The sequence below is a fragment of the Otolemur garnettii genome, unplaced genomic scaffold (genome assembly GCF_000181295.1).
Source record: "Otolemur garnettii isolate 467f Iridium unplaced genomic scaffold, OtoGar3 scaffold00002, whole genome shotgun sequence".
NCBI classification, from domain to species: domain Eukaryota; kingdom Metazoa; phylum Chordata; class Mammalia; order Primates; family Galagidae; genus Otolemur; species Otolemur garnettii.
In genome coordinates, this window is record NW_003852397.1 from 29,178,257 (window position 1) to 29,189,012 (window position 10,756).

The window sequence follows — 10,756 nt, forward strand, 5'->3', positions numbered from 1 at the left end:
CATGGCATCATAGCTCACACCTTAAACTCTTGGCCTCAATCAATTCTCTTGCCTCAGCCTCCTGAGTAGCTAGAACTACAGGCACCTGCCACAATGCCTAGCTATTTTTAGAGACAAAGTCTTGCTCTGGCTCAGGGTGGTCTCAAACCTAAAGCTCAGGCAATCGACCCACCTCAGCCTCCCACAGGCATGAGCCACTGTGCTCAACTCCAGCCCACGTGTTGTAATTCCATCTACACTACCTGCCAACAGCCAGCTCTCAGACTGACTCCCCTCAAGAGATGAACCTGGGATCTCAGAGACATTTCCATGACCTGTGGCCTGGCATACGGCCTGGATGGAGGGGCACAGGCTTTGGTACACACCCCCTTGGCTCAAGATTCCCTCACCTCAAAGAAGGGCAAAACTGCTGGAGGAGGGCTGGGAGGGCCCCTAAAGTATGAGGTGTGGCTTCAAATTGGGTTTTGTGCACCCTTGAGGTACACACGTGCTTCCCAAATGGCGTGTATACACGGAGCTTTAGAAGAATCTGCTTCCATAGCCTCCACTATACTCTTTGCTGAAACTGATCTGCTTGGACACACAGAGCCAGGGAGGCAGGTGCTAGTTTGATTTCTCCTAGCAGCAGACACAGAAACAGATTCTGGTGCCCAATAGTTAATTTGGGATCCTAAGAAACCCCTAAAGGGGAGTAGGGACTTGAGGTGGGAAAGAAAAGGCAGCCTATGACAGGTTTATCAAGCCATAACACTGCTGGGGTGATTCAGGGACGCACAGAGGATGTGCTCTAGGGAGGACATTAAGACGTGTGCTGTGTGAGCTGGCAGACTCCAGGTGCTGGAGACATTGGGTGATGACATGGAGGATGTGGCATGAGCAGAGCACTGGCAGCTCTCACAGAAGGCACTGTGCCAGGGCTACTGCCACCTGCCCCATACATATGCTCTTCTGTCCCATCATAGACGAAGGGCCATCCTTGTTCTTGCCATGGTGCACTGCCCAAGGTGTAAAAATGGCGGGGCTGTCCACCCTGTGGCCTATGGGCCACATGCAGACTATGTGAGGACATTTTTGCTTATCTGTGGTGGTAGATATCATTAAAATTGTGCACAAATCTTTTTTTTCTTTTGTCTTCAGCTTCCATTAATGTTTGTGTACTTAGTGTGTGGCCCAAGACAACTTTTCTCCCAATGTGGCACAGAGAAGCCAAAAGGTTGGACAACTCTGTAAGTGTTCCAGGGTGCCAAACAAAGGGACAGCTTCGGGTCCTCAAACTTCATCTCCACAGAGCCTTCTTTAATGAGTTCCCCATAAATTAACTCCTATCTGTTCCATTGAAATTTTACATTTATGTCTGATAACGATTTATCAATGTGTATATTTGTACTTAATTATGTGTTAGTAATATATAATGATAATTCAATCCAGAAAAATGTTTTATTTCTAAGTTTAAGATCATAGGAGATTTATTAAATTCTAAATTTCTAGTTTATATGCTATTTATGTCACAGAGAATTATGATAGATAATCAATAAGAGACTTTCAAATATGGAAACGTTACATTAAAAGTTCATAGGAATGGTGAGTGGAATGCAGTTTCAAGAACAAAAATAGAAAACTTCTAAGTCAAATACCTTGTTCATGCTTTATTTTATTTATTTCTGAGTCAGAGTCTCACTTAATCATACTGGGTAGAATGCTGTGGTATCATAGCTCACAACAACCTCAAACTCTTGGGCTCATGCCATCACCTTGCCTCAGCCTCCTGAGTAGCTGGGACCATAGGCACGTGCCACAATGTCCGGCTTTTTCCGTATTTAGTAGAGACAGGATCTTAATCTTGCTCAGTCTGGTCTTGAACTCCTGAACTCAAGCTATCCACCTGCCTCAGTGGATAGCACACTACAGTGCTCGTGCAAATTTTAAATGTTGGATTTCAAGTCAACAACATATTTATATTCCATTACTTATATTTTAAAATGGTAAAACATATTCATTTTAAAATATTCATAGTTCTAATATGCTGGAACCATTTAAACATATTGTTGAGAAATGTTAGATTAAAAATGCAAAAGATCATACAGTTTTGCAAAGTTCTTGTAGGGAGAGGTGTGGAGGCAAGTTTAGAAATCTCTCAATCTAGAACACATTTCAACTTCTTGTCTCTGTCTAGCCTAGCGGTTCTCAGGTGTCCTATATTATCTATACCTTTTCGTGGTGAAATGTAAATACATACAGGACAGTGTATGAAGGGGAATTGCCAGATTTCTCACTAAAGAAAACCCCAGGTAAGAATTGTCACACCAAGAAATAAACCCCACCTCATGCCTCAGGCCTGATTCCTTCTTCCCATTCCAGGAGAGACTTATCTTGACCTGTGTGGAAATCACATTCTAGCCTTCCTTTATGATTATACTAGTTAGCACACATCTCTAAATGACACAGTTTAATTTCGCCTGTTTTCCCCTCTGTGCTTTATGTAAGTCGATCCATATAATGTATAATCTCTTGGGTCCAGCTTGTTGCACTCAACACAGTGTTTGGGATATTCATCTACATGTCGATCCATTTTTATTGCTATAGTTAATTCAGTCATTGCTGTAAGCTGGTAGTCCATTTTATAAGTATGCCACCGTTTATTTCTCCATCTTAATGTTGACAGTGTTTGGGATGAGCTCATGTGAGAAACACTGCTATTAGCGCTGCCGTGCACACCTCCCATGCACACTTGCTTACATTTCTATAGGGTATACACTGAGGGAAAAATTACTGGGGCAAATGGTAAGTGTGTATGTGTATGATAATGTTTAGTAACCAATGCCAGATGTTTTTCAAACTTTTCATACTAGTTTTCACTTCCACTGCTAGCACCTGAGAGTCCCCAGTAGTTCTCATCCATTCTATTTTTTTCTTTTTGAGACAGTCTCAGTTGTTCACCCTTATTAGAGTGCCATGATGTCTTAGCTCACAGCCTCAAAGTTCAAACCCGTTGTAACCTTAGCTATTGTAACTTCTTAATTTTAGCCATTCTGATGAGTTACGTCATGGTAATTTATTGTGGCTCTATTTTATTTTTCCTTGTTATGGAGGTTGAGCACCTTTTTGCATGTTTAGTGGCTGTTTAGATAACCTCTTTGATGAAGTTTAGCCTTTTGCCCAATTTTCTCTCAGGCAATCTTATTTGTTTTAAGATTACTTTACATATCCTCTATATGTAAGGGACATATATATTGAAGCTATATATAATTTTTCAATTATATGTTATCAATCTCTCTTATTCTCTAATATGCTTTCATTCTTGTAAGGATGTCTTTGGATGGAGTAGAGTTTAGTGTTCTTTGCTTTTGTGGCTAATGTGTTTTGCATTCGTTTAAATAACATTTCTCCACTTCAGGGTCATGAAGATAGTGTCCTATATTGTATTCTAGAAGCATTATTGTGTCCTTTACCATTTTTTCACTTTACATCTACAATACACACACACACACACAAATGATTTTTGTATATAGTGTGATAGAAGGGTGAAGTTTCATTTTTTAAAAAAAATATGAAAATTGGTTCTGCACCCGTAGCACAGTGGTTACGGCACCAGCCACATACACCCAAGGTGGTGGGTTCAAACCTGGCCCAGGCCAACTAAGCAACAATGACAACTGCAACAACAACAAAAAAATAGCTGGGCGTTGTGGTGGGCACCTATGGTCCCAGCTACTTTGGAGGTTGAGGCAAAAGAATTGCTTGGACTTAATTGCTTGAGCCAGAGCAAGACCTTGTCTCATAACAATAGCCAGGTGTTGGGGTGGGCACCTGTAGTCCCAGCTACTTGGGAGGCTGAGGTAAGAGCTACATGGGAGGCTCTTAGGCCCAAGAGTTTGAGGTTGCTGTGAGCTATGGCGTCACAACACTCTACCAAGGGTGACAGAGTGGAACTCTGTCTCAAAAAAATAATGTATGGAAATCAAACTGAGTCGGCACAATTTATTGTTGACTATTTTCGTACCAATTTTCAGTGCCAGTCTGTGGTCAATTGAGTATCTGTATGTGTAGAGATCTGTTTTGGGGCTCTCCTTCCTGCTCGATTGATCCATGTGGCAGTGCTTATGTCACTACCACCTGGTCTGAGGAGCTATGCATTTCACGTTTGCAGAGTAAGTCTTCCCATTTTGTTCTTCACCAGGCTGTCACCCTGGGTAGAGTGCTGTGGCATCACAACTCACAGTAACCTCAAACTCTTAGGCTTAAGCAATTCTCTTGCCTCAGCCTCCCAAGTAGCTGGAACTATAAGCACCCTCCACAACACCTGGCTACTTTTTTGTTGTAGTTGTCATTGTTGTTTAGCTGGCCTAGGCCAGGTTCAAACTTGCCATCCCTGGTATAGGTGACCGGTGCCCTACCCATTGAGCTATGGGTGCTGGCTTAAAATTGTCTTTTGGGATTTTGCATAAACTTTAGAATCAGTTTGTTAATTTCCTAAAACATAGCTGGGATTTTGATTAGAGTCGCGGTGACTATTCAGATCATTAGAATGGACCTTTGTAAATGTTGGTATGAAGTCTTATGAGCTATAAATCATGTATATTCCTCAAGTTATTTAGATCTTCCTTTAGTTTCTCCCCCCCAAAATTTTTCTTTCTTTTTTGTTTTTATTAAATCATAGCTATGTACATTAATGCAATTATGGGGTACAATGGGCTGGTTTTATATACAGTTTGAAATACTTTCATGAAACCGGTTAGTATAGCCTTCACCGCATTTTCTTAGTTACTGTGTTAAGACATTTATATTCTATACCTAGTGGATTTAACATGTACCCTTATAAAATGTAACATGGGTGTGGTTCCACCAATTACCCTCCTTCCACCCATCATTTGCCCTCCCCTCCCCCCTGCTCTTTTCCCTTCATCTTGGGCTATAGTTGGGTTATAGTGTTCATTTGGACATGTGGGTGTTTATAAATTGGTTTCATAGTAGGGCTGAGTACACTGCATTCTTTTTGTCCCCCATTCTTGAGATACTTTGCTAAGAAGAATATGTTCCAGCTCCATCCATGTAAACATAAAAGAGGTAAAGTCTCCATCTTTTTTTAAGGCTGCACAATAGTTCATGGTGTACATATACCATAATTTATTAATTCATTCATGGGTCGATGGGCACTTGGGCTTCTTCCATGACTTAACAATTATGAATTGGGCTGAAAACCATCAGCTTGCTTGATAAACTTCTGTCCTTTAACTTTCCTTCTGGATGAGAGCCTCTGTGGAAAGCTGGCTCCAGTCGGCCATCTTGCCTCCTCCCCTTCCCTGGAGGTACTACACCCCAACACCTGTTCCTCTGGATAGTAGATGTTTTTGATGCTATTATAAGTGGTTAAGTTTTAAATAGTTTTTTAACTCTCAATTATTGATAGAAAAGCAAGATATTTCTTTCATTTTTTTGATATTATTTATAACATATTATATATAATATAATAATAACATATTATTATAAAATATAATATAACATATTAAGAATCTTAATAAAGGTATCATAATAGTTTATAGATTCTTTTGGATTACATACATGTATATTTGTTTTACTTGGAAATAACAATAGCTTTTTTTTTTCATTCACCCATTTAAATTTTAATTATTTATCTTACCTCTTTGCATTGACCATATATTTCAGGAAAATATGGAACAAAGTCGTGTTAACGGGCATTCCTATCCCTTTCCCCATTATTGAAGAAAAGCTTTTAACATTTCACCATTGATGACAAGATATCTTATATGTTTTATGTAGGCACTTTTATTAGATGACAGAAGCTAAATTCTATTCCTAGATTACTAAGAATTTTAAATCATGAGTCATGGATGTTGAATTTTATTGGGGATTTTTTCTACATATATAGAGGTCCTCATTTTTTTCTCCATTTATTCTGTGACTATGACTTATGTTGATTGACTTTCAGATGTTGAAACAACAATGAATTCCTGGAACAGACTCAAGTTGGTTGTGATGTGTTGTAGTAGATCTGGCTTACTAAGGATTTTTATATTTTTGTTCATTGGAGAAAATGGCCTATAATTTTCCTTCTTTGTAATACTCTTGTTAGGTATTGATGTTATGATTATTCTGGCCTCATAGAATGAGTAGGAAGCCTTCTCTCCCTCCATTCTCTAGTAGAGTTTGCATTTCATTTTTCTATCTCTCTAGGCATCATTCTGGCTATCTCATTGAGCCTATCTTCCACTTCATGTAATATATGGTTAACTGTTCATTTCAGTTACTGTAGAATTCAGTTTTAGAGTTTTCATTTGATTCTACTTTATAATTTCCTGTTGCATGCTAAAACTTTCAATATTATCTTTTTGGAGAAAAAAAACCTATGTCTGAGAATCCCATTCTCTAATGCACTCTGGCTTTATTACTATTATCTGTTATTTCTCTTGGTCTTTGGTTCTATATCTATGTCTCTTTGTCTGGAAAGGAGAGTCTGAGCAAATTACAAGACCAGCCCAGGTTCATGAAGTAGAGAACTAGATTCCATTGCCTGATGAGAAGAGCTACAGTCATGTTGCAAAGAACAAGGATATAGGAAAGATATAATTAATTTACTCTGTTCCTGGCTAATTCCAACTCATCTTATGACTGGAAGACTTGTCACATTTTTAAATTATACATGCTCATCATTTATCTCTTCTTTGGGGCACCCATCACTGTTACAAATTTTAAATTTATGTGGGTGACTCATTGAATGATATGACATACAGCATCATCCATATGCTCTAATAGTATCCTTAATAAGTTGCAAGTTTAAGAAGGCAAAGACTGAACTATTTGGCCTACTTTACACCCATTTCTAGATCAGAGCATGACATGGGCAAAGTGTATAAAAAATATCAATAGAGCAAAAAATAGAAACAGATAAGGCCAGATGTGGTGACTCACACCTATAATCTTAGCACCCTGGGAGGCCAAGGTGAGTGGACTGCCTGAACTCACAGGTTTGAGACCAGCCTGAGCCACAGCGAGACCTTATCTCTTAAAAATAGTCAGGCATTGTGGCAGGTGCCTATTATCCCAGCTACTTGGGAGGCCAAAGTAAGAGAATCGCTTGAGCCCAAGAGTTAGAGGTTGCTGTGAGCTGTGACATTACGGCACTCTACCAAAGGTGACAAAGTGAGACTCCATCTCCAAAAAAAGAAAATAATAGAAATGGTGTACAGCCAACTGTATGAGGAAGGTATTTCTACATATTTCCATTTTTGAGAAGGCGAAACGGAGGCCCAGAGATATCACAGAGTTGGTCAATGATAGTTCTGCAGAGTCTCTCTGGTTGTAAATTCAGTGTTCTTGACCACTTCACTCTGTTGCCATGACAATATTTCTTGGGTTATGAATTTGACAACAATAAGGTCCTGCCATCTGTACAGATATTAGGCTCATTTATGAATTGGGTCTTTATGAGACAGAAGAGATTTGAACCGCTGCTGGCCAAACAACCATTACACAAGCCACTTAAATGCTTGGTTTTATTTTCAGTCGGCAATACCAACTGAAAGATAAACCAGATTTATCACCTTTGTGGCACAGGCAAAAAATGGTCAATTTGTCATATTTTTTCTTTTTGACTTCCTAATGATTGCCTGCAGCAGAAGGCAGTTTATGTTTAGGAATTTCCCTTTCACACCTGTCAGCTCAGTCTCTCAGGGTCATTAATCCTTACAGACCCTCCCAGCAGACTGAGCTGGTGGCTCATCCCAGGTGGCCTCACAATGAAGTGAAGGGGATGGAGTAAAGATGGCCACGGTGTGGCCCCATTGGCCAGTCTGAAATCAGCAGAGCAGCTGCCTGGCCCAGGCTGGAGCCTAAAGATGGCTGCCATGGAAAGCATCACGGAAAATGGCCTAGACTGAAATAACTGTTCACTGAAGTTTAGCTTTGGAGTCAAAAGAACAAATAGGACCTATGGCCATGCTTTTTTACCAGGTGGAGGGACTTGGGGAAAGTTACTTAATCTTTCTGAACCTTCATCTTATAATATGTAAATTGAAGATAGATGATACTTAATCCATCAACTGCAGAGGATTAATTACAAAATCATAAAATATTAAAGGTCTTGGTCTAAAGGAGTGTTGTTTTAGTCCAACCAGCATCAATTCCCTGTTCTCTGGGGGGCAGTACCTGACATTTCCTTTGGAGAAACACTAGTCCTTGACAGTCAGTCCTGTTTTAGGTTGGCCTCTACCTATGGCTCAAGAGAGGGAATATATAATGCAGTCCTGGCCCGTCAGAATATTCCCTCACCCTGACCACACACAGTCCACAGTGATTGGCTTGCAGACAAGCAGGCATGTGACCAAATGTAATCAGACCAAACCTGGAATTAAGCCCTAAAGGATATAGGTAGAGAGCAGTTATTGTTATTTTGCTATCACAGAGAGCCTGGCCATGAAAGCAGTAGAAATGACAGAGACTCTGAGGATGGATCACACTAGCTTCCGTCGCCATCACTTAAGTTCCTAGATTAAGCCACTCCTGAAGACTATTCCTGGACTGTCCAATTAGTTAAGCCAATGAAGTCCCTTTTTTCAAGGAAGTAGTACTAAGCTGAACTTTTTTTTAAAGAAAACACTACATATATTAATAGTTACCCCATTTTATAGATGAGAAAACTGAGGCTCAGAAATGAGTAATAACACACTTTGCACTTAGTGAAGTGTGAACTTGCTGAATAATGACAGAGTTTGGCATTTCCAGACTCTCTTCTCCTTTCTGCACCTTTGTTCACTCTATTTTCCCACTTTATTTCCTTTTCCTTTTGTTCCACTTGATTAAATTCATCCACTCTTCCAAGGTCAGCTCAAGTCCCATTCTCAGGTCGTCCTCACTGATGTCGCCTCATGCTGTGTCCTGTGCAGATCAGCCTAGTGCACAAATGCCCTCATTCTCTCCAAGGCACTCTACCAAGAGTGACAAGAGGACTGTGTCTCAAGAGGATCACTCTGTTTGCTCAGAGTTCTGAAAGGGATCTGAAAACTGTGATTCTTGGCTGTTTATGTCCAACTGGACAAATTTTCTTGCTGAGGGATTATGCTTGTTTAGTCTCTGTAGCTGAAGCTTTTTTTAAGCAAGAAGAGTGGACTAGAAGGTAATTCATTAAGAACCCAAAACTTGGTATGGTAGAAAAGGCATAGTCAGTCTGGCCTCTTTACCATGAGCATTTGTTATGATAGTTTCTCTTGCTGCTGCCAGAGAAAGAGATGGTTGGAAACTGTCTTTCCTCTCTTGATCAATAATTTATGAAATATAAAATACCTCGCTATTTTTGCATTTTAAAAATGTAGTAGAACCTCCATGTTTTACCACCTCCCTACAATGACCACCTCTTAAATTATTCTAATCTTCATAGGACAGACATGTACCACATGTACAATTCAATACAATAGGTCTAGTTCCTTATGTTGACTACATTGGTGTATTGACCAGTTTGTTAGTGTCCCTTGGGTGGCCAAATCACAGAGTTTCTACTATACTAATGGCAAAAATAAAACCCGGGGGTGGATTTCTCTCTGGTCAGGAATCTCACCCCACCTAAACTCTAGGTGAATCTGGTCAAGTGAGTGGGTGGATAATGGACCTTCTTGGGGACAGAGTGAAGCTGAAGGGGCCTATGATCTACATGGACCAGACAGGAGAAAATGTCCTTGCAAAGAGAGACATATGAGGCTAAATATGTGAGTTGCGCTGTTTCTCCTACTCTGGGAATGAAGATCCCCTTCAATCCCCCTCTGCTAATGAGGAGGAACCAGCTGATCACTTGTGTTGCCTCTGGGTTTTGTTATCAAGCATATAGTTTACTACAGTGAGTCTTTCTGGAGGAAAAAGGATTACTGTGGAACCATGATTACTGAAGGGGAGGAAGCTCCAATTTCCTACACATTGGATGATACCAAACCTGATGGCAGCTATGCTGCAATAATGGGATTTATCCTTGCCCTCAATGCCAGAAAGGTGGCACGTCTTACCAAAGAAGAAAGGATGAAGAAACTTTGTGAGCTCTATGCAAAAGTTCTAGGATCCCCAAAAGTTCTGAAACCATCACGTTATGAAGAGAAGAACTGATGTGAGGGGCAGTACTCTGGGGGCTGCTACACCACCTACTTCCCCCCTGGGATCATGACTCAATATGGAAGGGTACTACGCCAACTAGTGGGCAGGATTTATTTTGCAGGCACTGAGACTGCCGCACACTGGAGGTGTTACAAGGAAGGTGCTATGGAGGCTGGGGAGAGAGCAGCCCCAGAGATCCTGCATGCTGTGGGGAAGATTCCAGAGGATGAAATCTGGCAGCCAGAACCAAAATCAGTGGATGTCCCTGTGCAACACATACCTACAACCTTCTTGGAGAGACATCTGCCCTCTGTGCCAGGCCTGGTGTAGCTGACTGGATTGACCAGCATCTTTTCAGCAGTGACCCTGGGCTTCCTGGCACACAAAAAGGGGCTGCGTGTGCGAGCCTAAAGAGAAAGTGTCTTAACCACACCCTCTTCTTACTGTATTTGGGGTGTGGGTTTGGGGAAGGGGTTGTAATAAAGTTCCCTGAAAACATAAAAAAAAAAAAAGACCCGGGTAAATTATTAGTATGACATATAAAAAAGAAACTATAAAATAATTGGAAGAAGTAAAGGTGACTATCTGACTTTGGGATGGAGAAGGCTTTTCTCAGCATAGGGACAAATACAAAAAGAAATGTAGAGTTATAAAAATATATGTA

At 40.5% G+C, this 10,756-nt stretch overlaps 1 pseudogene; it reads left to right on the forward strand.

The window, feature by feature from the left end:
• The window catches only part of LOC100961257, a 179,625-nt pseudogene extending 169,122 nt beyond the window's left edge, over positions 1 to 10,503 (forward strand).
• Positions 10,504 to 10,756: the final 253 nt, after the last annotated feature.